Raw genomic sequence first — 21,173 nt, forward strand, 5'->3', positions numbered from 1 at the left:
ATACATGATAATTACACACAGAACAGTTCAGAGATGCTAGTCTGATACTAAACCACTATTATAAGTGTAGAATAACAGGAAATATATTAAATGTTAGCTGGCAGATAAGAATCCAACTGAAATGCACTATGGAGGCCATTTTTTTTCATTTGCGTCCTACATTTATGAAGCCTTTTCATCGCTTTCAGGATAATTTTAGTTACTTTCAGTGGCATTTGCCCTGATCCATGGTTCATTTCTGGCCCTGTCATTCGCTTCTAATTAAACACTGCATTACCTGACTAAGGTCAGCTTTGCCCTTGAGCGAGACACTTAAACCTAAGTTGTTTTATGGAAGTTGTCCATGTAATGAGGTGTACTATAAATTGATCTGGATTAAAAAACAGCAGCCAAATGGTAAAGAACGCATTCCTCAATGTTGGCTTGCCTCTTCGGTGTGAGAGGATTGGCATCTGTTGTGGCAGAAAGAGGGGCCAACATCTTGACTTGGCATGTTAACAAAGGCTTGAGTTGCAGCAGACTTCATACTGCGTTCTGTATTAAGAGTGAAACATTGAGCTTTCAATCATGAAATGCTACTAAGATCTTGAAATAGCAATGGAAGTTATTTGCTTATTTTGTCTCTTTTGTTGTGTGTTTTTTTTTTGCTGATTCATGTTGATTGATATCACTGTGTTGTTTGTAGCTTCTTTGAAACCTGTTTTTCTATCCTGAAGATGCACAATCACAGGTGACATCAATTAATATTTGATGCCTACAAATAAATTCAAGCCATTTTTATCTTTAGTAAGCACTATGCTTATGGTGCGAATCAAGAGACATTGAGATGGATTCAGCTTTCCTTATCAGAAATGACAGTGTTGAGATCCACTAATGCTATAAATGTCTCCGCAGATTCGTTACATCTCTCAAACTCAAGGGTTGCCTGGAGAGCAGCTTCTGAACGTGGGGACGAAGACGGCCCGATTCTTCTGTAAGGAGTCCAACTCGCCTTACGCCACCTGGAGACTGAAGGCAAGGGTCCATCTATCATCCACTTTACCAGACATTGTGGCCATAAATATACAGCATAAAGTTTTGATGTAAAGTTCTTATGTAATAACTTCCAACGCACTTCCTGTTTCTGCAGACGACTGAAGAACATGAGACAGAAACGGGACTGAAGTCCAAGGAGGCCAGAAAGTACATTTTCAGCTGTCTAGATGACATTGGACATGTACGTTTTAGCTTGCAAATGCTTGTTTTACATTATCAATAATAATTTTCTATGCGATACTGTAATTATAATGGAAGTACTATATTGTATGTACCATATTTTTCGGACTATAAGTTGCACCTGAGTATAAGTCACATCAGTCCAAAATACGTCATGACAAGGAAAAAAACATATATAAGTCGCACTGGACTATAAGTCGCATTTATTTAGAACCAAGCACCAAAAGAAAACATTACCGTCTACAGCCGCGAGAGGCTGTTTTCTCTTGGTTCATGTCAAATTAAGTTTGATAAATATGTCGCACCTGACTATAAGTCGCAGGACCAGCCAAACTATGAAAAAAAGTGTGACTAAAGTCCGGAAAATACGGTATATATAAAATAATTAATGATGTGTTTTACTATATTAATCTTTTATAAATATGCTATATATATTATATTGTAAAAACAGTAATAATGAAAACCATAATAATATTTTTGTTGTTATTATTATTATAAATAATACTATATAATTATGTTGTTAATAATAATGTACTGTAATATTAACAACACTTATATAGAATAATAATGATTCTAATATAAAAATTATATGATTCAATTATATTATTTTAGTTAATACAAATTTTGTGTAATGTAATGAAAATAATATAAAATAACAAATATGCTATTGTTTTACATATACCATATAAGCTATTATATTATAAAATATATAATAATAATGATGATTCTTTTTTTGTATTCATTTATCAGGTGAATCTAATGCTCAACATGGAGGGATGTGACCAGTTGGCGGAGAAAGCTGACAGGAGAGAATTCGTGGACCTGCTAAAGATGATGCTTATGATTGATGCCGATCAGAGAATCGCCCCTTCAGATGCACTTACACACCCTTTTGTCACTATGCAGCATCTGATGGATTTCCCCCATTGCAACCAGTATGTCCAGACTTTTTTAATGCCAGTTACACTGCCTGTTTCTCTATTATGTGTGGTCGTTCTCAAGGAATGTGTCTCCAACAGTGTCCAGTCTTGTTTCCACATCATGGACGTGTGTCACTCAAGAACCAGCATGTATGATACTCTCAACCGCAACAAAGCACCCCAACTTATGAAGCCTGTGACGCTTCCAAGTGCTCCAAATATCACCGTGGCTTTCAGCAAAATGCCATCTGTTCACTCTCAGGTAAAAGTGCACACTCTGAAAAGACTTGGGGTTCAAGTGTAGACAGGTTGTTCCTCTATTTTATCTATTTACCTTTCCGCTTTAGACCCTGGCACCTTCTGCTCCACCTGTGGTGCATCCAGGAATTCCCATCCAGACAGGAAGCGCCCAGTTTGGGTGTAACGAGTCCTTTCAGCAGGCACTCATCCTATGCCCTCCTGCTCTTCAAGGTAGTAGAAAGCACATCATAGTGGGATATGCATTATAATTTGAACTAGGGATGCATGATTTGCACTGCAATTTTTCAAAAAAATATTGTAATAGCAATTTAAAGTGATAAAAAGAAAAAGAAAGAAAAAGTTTGTTGTACTATTTAGGGCTGCACTATTTGGCCTACGAATTTGAGACTATATAAATCAATGATTATGTTTCTAAAAATCTAGTGATTGTGACTTTAAAAAAAAGTTAGTTTTAGGGCTGCACAATTTGGCCTAAAGCAGTTGGGATTATGTAAATCAATATGATTATAAAATAATCTGAAAATCTTTTTTGCTGTAAAAATAATTGTTATTATTATTTATACTACTGTTACTACTAAATAAAAAATATTAAACAAGATAAGAATTATTACTTTTTAGCAGGGCTTGAGAAAAAATTGGTTCACTCGATATTTTAACATTTCTGTTCCTGCGTCCCTCTGATATTATTACCGTTCCAAAACTGGTTCGGGTGGAAGAATAACCAGTTAATAACGTTATTTTTTTTAACAATATTTTTGGCCTATAATTTGCCTAATAATAATAAAATAATAATAATAAAGTACATTGTTTTCTTTACTCAAAAAGAAAAGGAAAAAATAGAGATCTAAACGTTAGCCAAGAACCCGTTGCACTTAGTCACAGCCAATACAGCATCATCTATTCTAGATTTTGGCTACTACAAAAATTAATCAACACTTTAAAGACATCAAAGTATTTTTAAGATATTTTAAAAATGTTTGCTGCATTGTAAAAAACAAAAAAAAACAAAAAAAAAAACACTTGTTTAAGATTGCGTTTTGATAGTGAAAAAAAAAAAGTCCGGCTCACATCGCATTTTATTAGCCCTATTACTTTCCAAATAATGAAGGCTAAAATGCATTTATGCTTATTTGTTTCTCTCCAAATGTTTTTTCAAACATTCATTTTCAAACATTAATCTTTTACCTTAAAGATCTTGAATCTCTTGACAACAGCCGGTTTATAAATGCTTATATGATTATATTATTAGTATTATTAGTATTATTATTATTATTATTGCTAAAATTAAAATAAATTACTTTTCAGTTATTTTTACTAAGAAGAAATATTGCTAACATTTCACTGTAAAAAATTTAAAACACAGTATTAAAGAAAATGATACTAATATAAGTTTTATTTTACAGTACAACCATCAAGCTTTTATAATAGTGGAAACCGTAGGGAGATCTTAAAATTTCTCTTTTATGGACAACAGCAGTTTTATAAAGTGCATTTGCATTCTTCAATTATTGTTATAAGTGGCATATCCATATTGCAAATATATAATTTATTTAAATGAATGTTGCAGCTCTAATTTGAATTGAGAATTCCTATTGATTTTTTTTTTTAATGTAATACATATTGTGTGGAGCTGATTTGGTTGTTTGACTCTACAGGAATCCCTTCAAACCCAAATCAGCCAGCAGGATATTCGGTTAGAATGGAGAACACTCTTCCTCTGGTGACCCAAGCCCAAGCTATCCAGTCTTTACCCATGAGACCAGGAGTTATAGCACAAGTAAGTCCTCATTTCACAAGATGATGTGGGAAAATAATGGAAAACAGCCAAGGGTTGTTATCCACATTGACATACCAGTTTCGATATTAAACTCAAAGCCAGATACATCACAAAGGTTCAGCATTGTCCTTTTTTGACCTTTCAGCAGCCATGGTCCAACAGAACTCCACAGATCCTGGTGCCAGCTTGGCAGCAGGTCCCGCCACCTGCTACGAGCTTGGCATCCGATACAGTTGTTGGACCGCAGAGACGGGGAGACTGGGGGTGAGAAGATCAAGAAGGAGGCGCACCTCAAATAACATGTGCTGACACCACCGCATTTCGGTGACCTAAAATGTTTGTTTTTTTGTCTGTTAAAGGAAAGTGCGGCCACACAGCAGTCATTACACTTCAGTGATGCCCCAGCCTATTGTTCCAAACCAAATGGCTGTGTCAGCCCATCAGCCTATAAACATTGGCATTGCTCATGTGGTCTGGCCTCAGCCTACATCTAACAAGAGGAACAAACCCAGTCAGAACAGGTGAGCAACAGCCTCGAAACCCCTCCATTTGAACCTTATGTTACTCTTGTTAGGCAGCTCATTTGGGTTTTTACTTTGTTTCACCGAAATGCAAAGTTGAGCTCATCATTATCATTTGTGCTGCTTTTTAGGAGTATGAATGTCTCGTACTACACGGACACACAGCCCTCAGTGTGTCCATCTCCAAAGATGGCAGACAGGTTGGTGAGTGCGGAGCCACAGCCGAGATTTTCTGATAGAGAGGTGCATTCCCAGGTAAAACCAGAAGCGGAGCAGGTGCAGGTTCAGGAGGAGGGTTGCTGTAAGACGGTGGTGGCCAATCAGCAGCGAGAGTCTGTTATTATCAGAGAGTCGCCCAGCCCGGCAGTCAGCGTCATTAGCATAAGCAGTGGCACAGATGAAGAGGAACAAGCACAGAGGTGCTCCCTTAACAAGTGAGTTGAACATTCACTCTGTACAAGTTTTACAGTTTTTTTTTATTGTAATTACTGTTATACAGTAAAAAATACAGTAATATTGTGAAATGTTATTACTATTCAAAATAACTATTTTCTTTCATAGCATGTTATTAAGTGTATGTGGCAAGGCTGAATTTTCAGCATCATTACTCCAGTCTTCAGTGTCAAGTGAACCTTCAAAAATCATTCTGATATGCTGCTTTGCTGGTCAAGGAATATTTTTTATTATTATTATCAATGTTGAAAACTTTGAAAAGTTGTGCTGCTTAATATTTTTGTGGAAATCGAGATAAGCTGTGATACATTTTTTAACACAAATAGAAAGTTCGAATTAAGGCCCTATGAAATCCATTTAATTATTTTTTTTCCAAATTAAGAATTCTTTAAGTACTCTTAAAGGTGTAGTAGCACCCTCTTTAATACCGAGGGTCAGTGAAAGGGTAAAATGTATGACTTTTTGACCAAGTAGATTTCAGGGAAATAAACGATTTGCTTAAAAAAAAATACTGTCAGTTGTCGACTAAAACTTCTGATTCGTTTTAACTTGCATACATATGGTTCTCATAGCTAAAGTGAGTTGCGTGTGTTCTTTGACAGGTGTAAGGACAGTCCGGAGTGTGAGGCGTGCACAGGCTCTCTGAACATGGAGCGAGTGTGTTCCCTCAGCAGTCCTGATAGCAGTCTGAGCACCAGCTCCTCAGCCTCGGCACAATCCAGCCCCTCGCCATGCAAAAGACCCAGCAGGTGTGCAGTATTTCAATTTTATTTTTAATTGTAGAACTGAGGTGAGGTTGAGTTTGCATTTATTTTGACGTGGGTTGTTTTCTCCTGTGACTTACTGCAGTATATCAGAAGATGACGGCCATGAAAGTGGATGTGAAACAGTAGACGGCTCACCCCTTCAGACTCTTCCTTAGGGCCCCACAACAGCCCCTTTCCTGAAAGACGCTTCCTGACCAATCAGAACCAGAACCAGAAACCCCAGGCCAGGCGTGGGCACCCCAACACAGTGCAGAATAAACCTGCAGTGAGGACCGTGGTGGTGCCGCCAATGAGAGTGCTAAACAATAACAATCATCCCAACAATGAGCAGCTCACAGTCGGCACAGGTATGGAAGAATAAGTCCAGTTGTAGGTTATCGGAGGTTAAGCAGTTATTGGTGCTTCAATGTTCCTTGAAATAACATTCTGGGTTTGATGCAAGCTTGTTGGTATTAGGGCTGCACGATTAATCGCATGCAATATTTAATGCGCATCTAGTAGAGCTGAAACAACTAATCGATTTAATCAATTAAAAATCGATTATTAAAATAGTTGTCCACTAATTTAGTCATCGATTAGTTGCTAAATAACTTTTATTTGCCATAAGCAGCTCATTTCGTGCATTTTTTAAAATCTGCGGTGACCAAAGTGTGGCAGTAATGAGCCACTGGAGGTTTTACTCAGTCAGTACAGCAGGAGAAGTAGCGAATAGCCAATAGCTGGCCTCGCTTTATGTCACGTGCTTCCCGAACAGCGTCTCTGCAGCATTCAGCGAGATGAAACTGTGGGAGCACTTAACTTTGAGCCTTCAAAAAAGAAGAGTAACCTGTAAACTTTGCACTACTGAACTGACATTTATTTGTGCAGATTCTTCAGTACAATGTTGTTTGCAAATGTTTAGATGTTTAGTCGTAAAAGCTGATAACATTGCTTTTTAACAGTTAACATTTAAAGCTTTACAAACATGTTCTGTGATCAGTTTGTCGTTTACCAGTTCATAATTCAGTCTTGCAGCTTAATTATGACTGAATGAGAGAGGTAAATGTTTAAATGTATTTGAAATGCACTTTTTTTTTTATTCACTGCTTTTTTTCACACAGCAGGTTTTTTGTGTCCATTTTTTTTTTTCTGATGGATTTTACTTTAAAATGTGAGTTCCACTCAGGTTTCATGCCATTGGCACTTTTTTCGAAGGATTGTTTACAATTTCACAGCATAAGCTATAAACTGATTGCCAGGTATAAGTTGTGTGTTTACAGGAAAAAAATAATAATAAAATGCAATGTACTGCAATTTTATTCTGTTTTATTCATATTCTTAGTGACAATATGTTCTAAAAGATTCCTTTATAAGCTTTGTTCGGGATGTTAAACTACTTTAGGAGCCCTAAGGACTGCCATGGTGAAAACATTATTTGAAATCTCCTTGTGAAATTTGCTAGAGTACGTATGGGTCAGTGAGTTCGACAAAGGATTACTAACACATAATAAAACACAACTCCAGGTATGTTTTTGATGAGGATATGACGATGCAAAATGGTTAAAATCTCTAAAAAGTCTGTTCAACGCCGACTACACACACAGTGGTATGTTTTTATGAGGAAAGTATTTAAGGATTAAAAAAAATCCAGAAATAACCAACATTGGAAAATTATGTTGGTTGGGGGTTCTGAATTTCAGTTTTTTCGATTAATCGTCCAGCCCTAATAGAATCCTTTGAAACATTTTAAATGTCTTTACTGTCATTCCTGATCTATTTAATGTTAGGTGAAAACTGTTAGCCTCAATGCACTGTAAGTCGCTTTGGATAAAAGCGTCTGCTAAATGCATAAATATAAAATATAAATATAAATTTTAATGTGGAGCTGCACAATAAATCGCATGTGATTGTCATGCACATCTCATCAGTGAAGCCAGTTCTGTGATTAGTTGTAAGTCTATTTACTAATCTGTGTATTAAATGTATTAATTGCCGCTCCATCTGAAAGCATGTGATGGAGAACCGGCTTTAATCACGTGCAATTTATCATGCAACCCTAATTGAATGTATCCTTCCTGAATAATAGTTTTAAGTTTGGAGTGTACATTTGCAAAAAGTAGTGCTTTCTTCCCCTTTTTGATTATAAAACATATTAAAGTGGTCAGCACTATATTTAAAAAAAATGTGTATCCTGGTGTGATGCTATGCTAAACAGATCAAATGACTTTCTTTGCCATTGGACCACAAAAAAAAAAAAACAGTTTGAAGAGCTAAACTACTTTTGTCAAACCCAGAATGTTTCTTTAATGTATTTTGCCGGTTGCTGTACAACTGTTTCATGAAAAGCTATTTGCATTTAATTTACTTCCACAGATTAGATTTTACAAAGCTGCACAGTGAAAACATAAACTTGACTTCGTCCTGTAGCTTTTGACAGTTGATGCTCGTTCAGATCTAGTTTTGTGAAACTGTTGTTTTTGTTCTATACAGACTGGTTTCTCTAAATGGAATTTCCCCCCAGTCTCAAATTAGGCCATTAATACAAAGTTGCTTCTGCACAACCATTTTTTTTTTAGTGTGGTCACAGCCAATGTCTGCTTTACAGGTCATAGGAGAGAAACAGGAAGTTCTCACAGAGGCTATCGCAGGTGATTATGGGTATAGCGTGCACTGTGACCCAGTGTCTTGTGCGCGACATCCCAGTGTTGAGTGAGACCCTTTCGGTTTGAGCTTCCTCTCCCATACCTGATCTTTTCATTCCCACCTTAATTTTTACTCTGCGTGTTGACTGCTCTAAATTTATTTACTTATTATTATTATTATTTATTTTTATTTTTTTGGAGATTATTTCCCCGGCCTCCCCCTTTCGTACCAAAGCATATCTGTCCTGTTTCCTACGAGGAGCCAATGCTTTGTTTTCGACGCATGCTATGAAAGAAATATTGCTGGAGCGGTAAACTCTTTCAGATGCTTCTCATGGCACTTTACCCAGGCAACATGTTTGTTTTGGGGTGTCTATGGAAAGTTTGAGGAGAGTTTGTTTTAGATACATTAAGTTTTGTTTTATAAGTTGTTCAACCTCGCAGTTCATACCTGTTGGTTTTGGTGTTTAATTCATTTTCTTTTGAACAGAACGAATACTGGCAGCCGATTCAGTTCGTACAAGCTGCAGTTCTTGTGCCAAACTGCAAATGTTAATTTCTATAAGCTGAAGTTTTGCATTTAAGTTTAATCGTCTTTCTTAGGCGTTTTATTTAATGATTACTCACTTTTTGGTCTTTTCTACTTTCTTCAGTCTTAGAATCCTCCTGCCAGTCCAGAGGTCGCTGCGGCCCAGGACGACTGAGCCACCTTTCCACACCCACGCTGCCCCGCCAGCAGAAACTGAGCTCTTCATTCCAGCCACAGCTGCCAGGCTTTGGCCAGGTATGTCATTTTGCCTTTTCTCTGTCCAAATTGTAAATGTAGATAAATGCTCTGTTTGGTTCTAAAAGTATTAAAAAAAGAAAACAAGAGGTAAGATGTACCGAAAATATTGATGACACCCTGTATTACATAGATTTATGTCCAATCAAATGCTTTAGAATGAGAATGTCCCTCTCACTAATAACACCTGCAACCAACTAGAAAGTATCAATTCATAGATTATGGTGTAAACTAAAGGCTATTTGTCTATTTTAATAAGAGAAAAATAATTTTTTTAAAAGTTAAAAAGAAATTAAGGTTTTAGAGGAAAACATTCCAGGATTTTTCTCCATTATAGTGGACTTCAATGGGGATCAGTGGGTTGAAGGTCCAAATTGCAGTTTCAGTGCAGCTTGAAAGGGCTCTGCATGAACCCAGTTGAGGAATAAATGTCCTATGTAGCGAAAAGATCATTGTTATTTTCTAAAAATAAAATTATATAAATAATGATATATACTATACTATACCTTTTAACCACAAATGCTCGTCTTGCACTAGCTCGACCTCTCGCTTTACATAGTCATGTTGAAAAGGTCATGCGGGACGTTGGTGGAAATACAGACCCAGTGTTTACAAAGCGAATGTACAAAGGAAGTCAACTGCACTTTACCAAAAAGGTAAAACAAAGATCTTGTATAATTTTAAAGTTGGAGGAGAAAATGAGATGGAGTTTTTTGTCCTACCGTATTATTTCTGGTTTAAAAGTTTATATACATTTATAAAAAAAATAAAACTACATAAGACCCTTATTCCTCAGCTGGGATCGTGTAGAGCCTGAAGTCCACTATATGGAGAAAAAACCTGGAATATTTTCATCAAAATACGTGATTTTTTTTTTTTTTTATGAAGAAAGACATTAACATCTTGGATGACATGGGGGTGGCATCCTTTAAATTGTTGGAACCAAAATGACATTTTGTTTCCTCCCGCTCAGGTCCAGCATTACGGGTCATGCCACAAGGAGTGGAACGGCAACTACCGGCAGCCACGCCGGCCACAGGCCTTCATCCCGCCCACAGTGCACGGCCCCACCTTCCCACTTCCCCACGGCAGCCCCACACACTCGGCCGGTCACCCGCCACCTCCCGCCCTCCTCTCCTATCCGCCTTCCGCGCCTATGGCCCACCTTTTACCTTCGCCGTGCCCACCGCCGGCCCTCGGCCCGTCTTGCAGCCCGCCTACAGTCTGGTGCACCACCAGGGCATCAGCGTAGGCATCAACCACAGGCTGCTGCCCTCCCCCACCCTGCTCCCGCAGGGCCAGTTCAAAGCCCTCTTTCACCCACACTCCTATGTGGCGTCACCCGTCTACGCAGGCTTCCCCCTCAGCCCCAACAAACTCAGTCAGTACCCATACATCTGAGCTGGAGCCCGCAGCAGCTGCGCGCACGAAGCCGGCACTGAGCCACCACATCTTTCTTTTCTTATGAAGTTTGACAGCAGTGATGATGATGCAAATCGAGCTTTATAGATATCATGGAAAATAAAACAAACTAATGCGTAAGTGAGCAAGTTGACACAAAATGGAAAAACTTACTTTTAATGTGTTTTTGCACATTTGATAAATCCCTAGTTGCGAGACCTTTTGCGGAGGGATTTCCCTTTGCTATTTTTCGATTTTGCCTTTTGACGTGTGTATTAGACTCTCGTTCAAGCCATCGCTGTCTCCAGTGTGTGTGTGCGAGTCCCCCTTCTGGTAACCTGGTGTTACCTGTCCATATTTTCCAGTAGCTCCTAAGAGTTAACTCCCCTTTAGACCGGTGTTGAAAAGGTTCTGTCACGCTGCATGTCTCTGCATGGGCAAAAACCAATGTTGGACTTTAAAAAGGGGGGGGAATGCCTGCAAACCATCACTATTTTCGCCCTCTGTGTATGTGTTGTATGACTTGCTGCATTGAATCCATTGGGGTTCGATAAACAGTGCCTTAAAATACATGTTGTTGCAAGTTACCCCGAGTCCCACATGCATTCACGCATGTACTGGACTGCAGCACTTGAAAAACTTTAAATCGTTCTTTGTGATTTTTATATTAGGGCTGTTTCATAACGTAGATATTTGGTTTTTCGTGCTTGGTGCATTAGCGCGTTCGTTGACTGACTTAATCTCTACACCGGTGTCATTTCTACTTCATCTCTTGGGGTTGCAACGGGAGTTTTTGTTTCGGAAAGCCGATTGGGTGTCGATCCAAACACAGCTTAATGGGTCTCATGTCAATAAAATCTCGCTATTCGCGCCAAGATTAGGTTCATGATTTGCCCTTTAGAACAGGCTAAATGTTTTAACGCCTTAAATGATTTGCGCATTATTCGGAAACGAAACAGTCCTTTACGCGTGGTATTTACAGGTGGATGTATTGCGCTTAGTTTGATTCTTCGAGGATAACGTGCTTGGCCGTAGCAGAGGCCGATGAACGATGTATAGAAACGTTTGAGTACTTTCATATTTGATAATCTGTTTCTACTCTAATAGTATTTACACTGTTTAATGAAACTGCAATACAATCCATAGTTTTCGGGGGGGTTTTCGTTTCCTTTCCATCGATTCTATGTTATTTTTAGAGTTAGAAGTGTTATCGGTGTTGGATTTCTATCAGCAGATAGCTCGTTGATGATATTGTATGGTTTCATGTTTGCTTTGTGCAGAATTATTCAGTATTGAGTATCCAACTGTAAAGTCTGTCATTGCTGGCGTATTCAGTGCTTTATAAGACGAGAGTTGATCGTGTGCAATTTTCTTCATAGATGCATGTGAAAAAGACCATTTAATTGCTTTTTTTGACGCTGGCTGTTTTGATTTCAAACATTCCGTCAGGGAGAAATAGCTTTTTTCTGTGTGAATTTGATTTTTTTATTATTAGATTTGAGTTTTTCCATTATAGATGCATCCTTTCATTATGCTTTCGCTACACCAAAGACAGTAATTAATTTCTTAAGCAGAGTAGCTACTGTTTTAGCATAGACCTCGAACGTAGTGTAGCTGAGGCCGTATTTAACAGAAAAATCTATGTAAAAATGTTGAGGTTGATGTTTAGCTTTTTCGGGCAAGTTATGACTTTTTCATTTATTCTTGAATGTATCATAGATAAGCTGCTATATACTGATCGCCACTTCATAATAGCTGTGAAATTAGATGATTAACTTTGTTCTTAGCCTTCTTATTTTTATATACGTCTAATTACCTTGAAATAGAAGTGAGATGATTTTTTTTTCTTTTCCGTTTTTGTTTGTTTTTGGGTTTTACCGTACTGACTGGCATCAGAAGCATTTTAATGCCTCTCTCTGTTTTGCTTTCTTTTTTTTCTTTTTTTTTTTTGAAGTGTCATTGTAACTACTGTATTGCAAGTAATGGAGATTTTGGGTTTTTTTTGTGTGTGGGTTTATGTTGTTTTACGTTTCGTTTGCATCAGTGTTTTATCTGTTGTTATCTTGGGGCTAATCTTACGTATTAGATGCATATTGATGTATATCTATCTTAGTACGTATATTTGCATTTTGTTAAAGCATAGCTTGCAGGATAGATTTAACTTTTTGTTTGAAGTATCAATATAAATTCTATATTCAACGACCCATTTCAGACTATTAATTTCAGTAATGCTATTAGCACTTGATACTTTCGATAAGCTAGCCAAATTTTCGGGTTTGGGCAAAAGTCTCATTTGGGCGTCTCATCTCAGTAACTATAAGTGCTTCGAATTTTGTTTTTTATTTAATTTCCCCTGTTATTATTGTAATTGTACATGAAATACACACATGAAATTGTATCAGGTATAGTAATGTGTTTAGAAATGAAGAAAAAAAAAAACTATACAAAATGCAACATTTTGCTTGTTTTAAAGCGGACTGCTCTAAATACCTAGGGCATCCGTTCTCATTATTATATGGGTGTGTTGGTTCTCACACCGGTCCCCGCTCTTTAAAGCGAGCGACACTGCGTTTAGTGCCTTTGAAATGTGCTTCAGACCTTTATATCCCTTTTGCAAACACTGCCTGCCAGCCTATTCCTCTCTTTCATGACTCCTAGGTCGGCGTGACCGAGGAGTGAAAGCCTAACTGCAGTGTTTGAGAGTCGTAACTGAAGTGCTGTTACAGACCAGTTGCTTAAAAGTAGACGTCCTGTCGGATGTTGCTATCCTGATAACAAATAGCAAGTGTAACTTGATAGTCATGCATTGCAGTAAACACCTTTAAGGTAGAAAAACAGAGGTTTGTTTCTCAAAATTGTGGAAAGGAAATCCAATCATGCTTGATTAATCTCTATTTTTATGACCAACGACAAAAACAATAATGAAATGATATCAGGGATTGTTATGATTATTGTTATGCTGGCTAAACACCCAAGACACGGTTTTCTCGTATTTGGGGAGATATACATGATACACTGTGAATGTAAGCCACCATTTGTCAAGGAGAATGAACATTGCCCTTTGTTATCAGTTTATTGCTTTAGCGGAGCCAACTTCATGAAGATACAGTCCAAAAAGGGGTGTGGTTTTTCACGTTATGTCCTTCTATTTAGCATGTAGCACTAGAGACGAGTACTAAATCGCTATTTATGCGCACATTATATGAACTCATTGCATTAATTCACTGCTAGTAAACATTTCAGAGATGTTTTCATTCTAACAAGGTCTACCAAACCCATAATGAGAGAGAATCTGGACTGAGGGATCTGCAAACTAAAGCTGAAATGTCTTTGAAACTCCCAAACCAAACCGATTTTATTTTAGTTTGTGTTCTACGATTCGTGTTTTTCTTTTATTAGTTTCTTGTACAGTTCATTCAGGGTCCTTGTATTTGTCATATATGCTACTGTGTTACACTTGCCGTACGATTTGGGTTGGATTGCTTTAGATCTGTTTTGAACTCCTTCTGCAGATTATATTTTAGTAAAAGTTAAATCTCACTGCAAGTTATCGGTAATATTTAGACTTAAGAGCAAACAGACTTGATTTACTAAATCTGAGCTGTTACTGTTTTTATATTTGTACTTTTTTTGTGGCTTTCTGATTTCTGTTTGCTTTTGATTTCTATGCTACATTAGTTTGCCATGTAGCCACTGCACTGTGCAATATTCACTATATGAGGACTGGGAAAGCTTTTTTGTTTTAATTTTTCCTTTAATTTTTTTGGATGTAATGTCTCTTACAGTTTGCGGTCGTATTTCTCTCTAGTTCTCAGTGATTTATATGTGACCAAGCCTTATGTACTTTGTCACAAAAAGCGGGTTTTCCTGGTGACTGTTGGTGAGTGTCAAATTAAAGAAATGGTGTATTGTCAAAATTCACTTTGAATTAAAATATATATTGCTGCGGGCACACATTGTTTGTTTGTCGTTTTTTTGTCCCCAACTCTTATTTGAGAACAGTTTCAAACTTGATGGATATTTGTTTCTAGATATTTTCATTTTAATTCTTATCGCACAAAATACAAGGGTTTTGTTTTCTGCACAATGTATATATTTTCTTGTCAAATATATATAATTATTTATTTATTTATTTATTCATTTTTTTATATATTTATTTTTTCTATTTAAAAATTAAGAACAAATGATATGGTATTATAAAACCGTACTTGACAAATACCAAAAAAAAAAAAAAAAAAAAAAAAAAAAACTAATTGGACTTAATTTGACGAAATTGCGCCATCATGTGGATGTTATCTTTATGACGTCTGATATTGATGCTTCCGGTTTGTTATGTAACAGACACTTACCATATGACCACACAAAGGACATTTATTCTGCTAAAACCTCTTTGATAATTACACTTATTTTAATACCCGGATATTTATTTGAAAATCACTTTAAGGAGCAAGTAAATATCACTTATCACTATTTATTTCAGGTCAATTCATGCTGCAGTTCCACTCAGTTTATGGTTTACTTCTATATTTATAGCATTTAACTGCACTGATTAACTATATATAATGAGAAATCACTGAAAAATGATCATTTTAAGATCGCATCGACTTTAAGATCGCAAATTTTGTCTCAAACACAATAATTAAACTAAATTATTTAAATTATCTAAATTAATTAACTAAATAACTAAATTATTTTTGAAACTTTCTTTTGTTTGAATGTATAGGAACATAAAAGATAACATTAACTTCAGATGAGCCACATGATTTTTAATATACCGATTTCTGGCATAGCAAAAAATGTAATAAAATGTGTACAGTTATAAAGAATTTCATAGAATGACCCCAGAGTAACATGATGTATGATGTCGAGGGACAGATCTAGGTTTTTGTTGCTGTAGTCATCCTCACGCAAACCCAGCAGAGGTCGTCTTCCTCTCATGCATCAGTCTTTATAATAACGCGCCTTATCGCCAGATCGCCTCCAAACGCTGGCTTGGAGACACGGTATTTTTTCCCAATCAAAAGCAGCCGACTTCTCGTCGCAGCATCATTGATATAAAGCGGGATTTTAGGATCGACGCTGCTGGATTCCTGTGCGGAAGATGCGTTTGATGAAGCGCGCGAGACAAGCTGGTCCTGTAACGCGCGCGTGATTGATGTGGCGGTCACGGCTGCTTCTGAATGCGCTTTACAGACGCATCGCCTTTAAAGTTTCAATGCTGACATAGAGCAGAAAAACAGTGGAGAGAAGACCTCAGTTTAAGGAACTGGAAAGGATAGATCAAATGTCTTTTTCGGGACCTTTCGGCCTATTGCTTAATTTATCTCTAGCCAGATGGCCCCAAGAAATGCGCGTAACAATTTCTACATTTTGGGCTCCGGTAGCGGGAATGGCAACGCTGGAACCCAAGCCATGTCGGAATGGATAGGCTTGTCCTTGTGCCGAAAATGTGTTGACTTGGACGGAGTGTGGACCAGGTGTCTGATATCTGTCGGGATTACATTGCTTCTGGTGCCGTCCATATTTGCCATAGATGGTGAGATATTATATATATATTTTGGGTTATTTTGTTGACAACCTGTTTGAGTGTCCAGGTTCCAAACCTTTCCAAAAATGTTGGCTTCGTTTGCTTAGGTTTCATATCTTAAACCGTGCGTTTGAATTTGAATAAAAAAAAAAATCGAATCATTTCAGTAGAACTATATTGTTTGGAGGTTCTAATTATTAAACGCAATGCGGAATATAAACAGGCCCTCTTATGAATACGTTCTGTTAATGAAGCATCTAGATTAAAGAAAGAGCGTGTGTGTGTTTGTTTTGTCTGCTATATGTTTTGTTCCCCGTGGCTGTTTGCGAGCAAAACAACAGAAACGAACAGACAGAGCAGAACCTCGCTCTCAGACAAAAACCAGATGCAGGTAGCTCTACATCAGTGTGAAGCACTTGTGTAAACAGCGTGTGACGTCTGTTCGCGGCATCGGTGCTGCAGTGCTGAGCGATCTGTGTTCGCTGCTCGGATATATATATATATATATATATATATATATATATATATATATATATATATAATTATTATTCATTTTCAGTGATTTTGCGTACTCGCAAGCGGCGGAGGGAATGTGGAATAGTAGCCGAGGTGAAGGAATTTGGAGGATTTGATTGATCTCAGTGACTAGAGTCCTTTTTAGTAAAAAATAATTTATAAATAAATCCTTCCGTTTCTGTTGTACCGATTCGCAAATTAATAAATAATCACCCGTCTATTCCCGGTTCGTTAAAAATCGCTCACAAACATAATACGGTATTTTGTTCATCCACTTCGATACCATGAACGAAATGTTTTGTTTATTGGTTTCATTGACAACTAAATGACGCTCAAAACTTTGATTCGTTCAGGGAAGGGGGCGAATTCGTTCAGTGGGGCCAACCAATGAAATTCTCCTTTACAGTCCGAACTAGAATTCTATTGGCTCCGCTAGTTGTCAGTCTTCGAGTCGGGCTGGAAAAGAAGTCGGTCATGGTAAAGGGAGAAATGTCAGACTGTCTTTAAAGTGGTTGTTTGGTTGAATTTGTGTTATGTCCCACGTCCCTTTTCACATTATTTTTCATTTCTTAGTCTAAACCACTAAGCATGAGTATCAGCAGTGAGTACTAGCGAGGGATACTATAAAGGGGTAGTTAATTACTCATCCTCATGTCGTTATAAACCTGTGAACACAAACACAAATTAAGATATCTTTATGAATTTCGAGAGTTCTCTGACCCTCCATAGATAGCAAGGGTACTACCACGGTCAAGGCACAGAAACATAGTAAGAACATCGTTAAAATAGTCCATGTGTCATCAGTAGTTCAACTGTAATTTTGAGAATTCACCGCTTCACACCGGTGCCATTTTTGAGAGTATCATGATGCATGCACATGCGATGATCTAAATGTAAACAACATATGCATGTGGTGTTGCTGACACAGAACATGCATGCACTGCACTGTTTCCGTACAGATCAACGCATGTGCATATGTTTTTGGGTGCTATAACATTTTTGGGTGAACTACCTTTTTAGGTTTTTGTTGCACTCAGAATGTCACAGTTCTGGGGGGGGGGCACTAGTGCACCAGGTGAACAAAGATTGTGCATGAAAATACTCTAGAAGAACAATTTGTTCAGTTAAATTATTTATTCAACTGCAAAAATGTTTGGTTCACATAGCAACCAATTACAGTTTACTGCTGTTCTTCTTTTTGAAAGCCAAGACAAGCCAAGATTTAAATTCAAAATATTTTTTTTAACCATAAACCAACATTCTTTAAATCTTCCAGGAACCAAGAAGTGTTAACTGGGTCAAAAAAATATTAGAAGGGGTCTTGTGATGATTCATATCCACAGTTATATCACATCATAAATTGAAGTCTTTTATATTTTTTTAATTCTTTATTAAATGTATTTTACACACTATACCTTGTGTTAAATGGCATAGTCACTAAACTCTTTAATGCTGCTGTGTGGGTGTTTCCAACACAAGGGCTGAACGAGTCATGGCAAATGTGACGTCTTGCTTTCTTTTGACCACCGTAATTCCCTCTGTAGAAAAGTCATAAAAGCACTGTTGAGGATTTTGTCTTTTTCACCGGATAAAAGAGAACACATGGTTTCCATTCACAATTATAAAACTTTACCCACCCAATAAGATGACTTTCACTTCTCATAACCCTGGAAATGTCAAAAGCATCCATTTACCAAACAAGTGAATACATGGAAATACAATTTTTGAGCTATTGAATTATATTATCATCTTACATGTAGAAACAGCGGAGAGACAGAACATCAGCACGCAGCCAGTAGAAAACATTGGTTTTCCTGATAAGCGGTCAGTTATACAGTGTTATACTTAACATTAGAAATGTATCCATTAATGATTGACTGCTGAACAATGCAGCTAACCAATCAAAAGCAAGTATTCTAAAGATCTGTTTAATAATAAGATGCAACTGATTTCCAGTCAACGTCCATGAGAGTAGCAAAGTCAATATTGTTGGCCGTCTGCTGACATATCAATTGTTGTATCAATCCTAATATCCCTGACCTTTGACCCATCCCCATCCCTCCTCAAAATGACACTCAAGTAACGACATTTCTAGTGCTACATTAATACAGTGCTTCCAACCCCATTCACTACTCTACTAATGAAAAGTGTTGCAATATATCAGTAGCCTTTGCCTGAGGACCAGAAGAGCGTTTAACCAAAAAATGATTTCATTTGTGCAAACAAGTTGAGCGTTGATTATGTGAGCTAAATAACTCCAGGCACGACGTCCCTTTCTCGAAACAGCACAGTATCAAAAAGGCAGATTAGATTTTCTAAAGCTAGAATTAGAAGATAAATACATTTCTAAAAGCTAGAATTACACCAGATTAGTTTTATTCGGGCACGTAGACATGCACGGCTCTGGCCCATAGGCTTAATACACAGAGGTAAAGAGCCTATGCTTTTTCATTCATAAAACCTCCATTGTCCTTTTGGCTTTGAGCTGGGGCTATGGCGTATGGCCAGACACACTTGTGGCTTGCTGAGGATGAGGCATCTCTCCTCAATGCCCCTACAGTGATGCTCCCGCTAGTCAACAGGAGCCTGCTGTGCTATGTTACCATGGGAACTGTTCTACTTTTTTTCAACCGGAGTGGAAAGAGTGAGTGTATTAACAGAATGACAGTGATGAACTGCTCCGTTTGATTTTCAAAAGGCCTTTTTGTGGCCTCAGAGCCCGCAGTGACTGGGTTCAGCAATTAGTTGACAACAGATCTAAACTGGATTCATGCTTTAATTGGACTACTTTGTGGGGATGTTTTGGCACCTGTCAGTTGAAAGGTTGTGTGTAACTGGGGAACCAAAGCCAAGTTTTAATGGAGTAGGCACAGTGTTTTCCCCTGTGGTCTGGGTGTTATTATTATAGCAGGTTTCTCAAGTGCCTCTTAAGAAATCTGGGGTGGTTTTGTTCGATAACTCGCATCTGAAATCCCAGACCAGTCAATCTGATCCTCTCAAAATGTTTGAAAGCAATCACTGCAAAACCCATCTGTTCACCCTCAAGAGGAGAAACTGCATTAAAAAAAAAAAAAAAGCATGCAAATGACAACAGCAGGAGTCTTTGATTCACAGGCCATGTTCTGTTCAAATGACTGAGAACAAAGGAGAGCTCTTACATTGTTAATGCTGCCATTAATATGATTTGCAACATAAAAGACTTAAGGTATTAAAAGAATGACATTGCTGTGAAATATTGATATGCTTTAAGACAAGATTGGCACAATAGTTATTGGTGTATTAACTAGGCCTGTCAATCCCATTATCAGATAATTACATGACATAATTATTTAAAGGTCAACCTATTTTCTGAAATATATTGTATTGTATTTATATATACTTAATAATATTACACAGATAAATATACACATGCATATATAATGTAAACAAATCGCGATTAATCTTTTGACAGCACTAATTAATAATAATGAAAATAATATTTTAAATAATTATTATTAATAATATAAACCACTATTAATAAGCAATAATATAAATAATAATTTAATTGAAATAATGTAAACATAAATAAATAATAATTCATATTCTAAACACACAGCATTTTTCGATGGCTAAGGCTGTAAATATCGACAGAATTATGGAAAGTGTAATTGAAGCTGTTTGGGATTTAATTAATTGTAGATGTTTAATACAATGAATAATAATGAATAGAAATGTTAACAACAGTTAAAGAAATACTGAAAATAATAATCATATTCTTTATTAATATAGATTTTTAGTAATTAATAAATAATATAATAATAATTCATTTTTGAAAACACCTCCAACCAGACTGTTGAAGGAATATCGATAGAGTGCTGCCTTTCCATTATTTCTCAGTGTCTTCTTAAATTTTCAGTGTGTCCACACAGATGTCAAATAGTCAGTGAGTGGTATCAGTGAAGGTGAAAAACCTTAATAAAGAGCATGATTTTATTACTCTAAGCCTTTTGGCTTGAGCTTTAACCATCCATTTTGGTTGTCTTTGCACACTCCATAGAATTACATTAGAGCCGGAATAAGCTTTGTTAGCACCAGGATTCTTTCCAGAGGGTCAGCGTCTGCCAGGAAAAAGATGCTGTACACCACAACTAAGTGTTGAAACGCTAAAATATCGCATTTTCACAGCTAGACGTGTGACGCCTCAAACTGAAGCTAAATTACAGTTTCCAGCAGGACAGAAGTCGGTCTTTTAATACGTGTTTCTCTCAGTTTAATTACTGCCACTAGAGTCCTGAACCAGTTCATTATCTGCTGATGTCAGCTATGACCAAAGCAGCTGATCTGCTTCTCTGACTGACCGTCTTCACAGCTGACATGTTCTCATTTTCGACGATTCCATGCTTCATTAGCGAAACAGTCCGTGTGAAAGTT

The 21,173-nt window shown here is 37.2% G+C and overlaps 1 pseudogene; it reads left to right on the plus strand.

Annotated features, from left to right (window-relative positions):
- The first annotated feature begins 867 nt into the window (after positions 1 to 867).
- LOC113073720 (homeodomain-interacting protein kinase 3-like) lies at positions 868 to 14,674 on the plus strand (annotated as a pseudogene).
- Positions 14,675 to 21,173: the final 6,499 nt, after the last annotated feature.

This window comes from Carassius auratus, unplaced genomic scaffold (genome assembly GCF_003368295.1).
Source record: "Carassius auratus strain Wakin unplaced genomic scaffold, ASM336829v1 scaf_tig00012827, whole genome shotgun sequence".
NCBI lineage: Eukaryota > Metazoa > Chordata > Actinopteri > Cypriniformes > Cyprinidae > Carassius > Carassius auratus.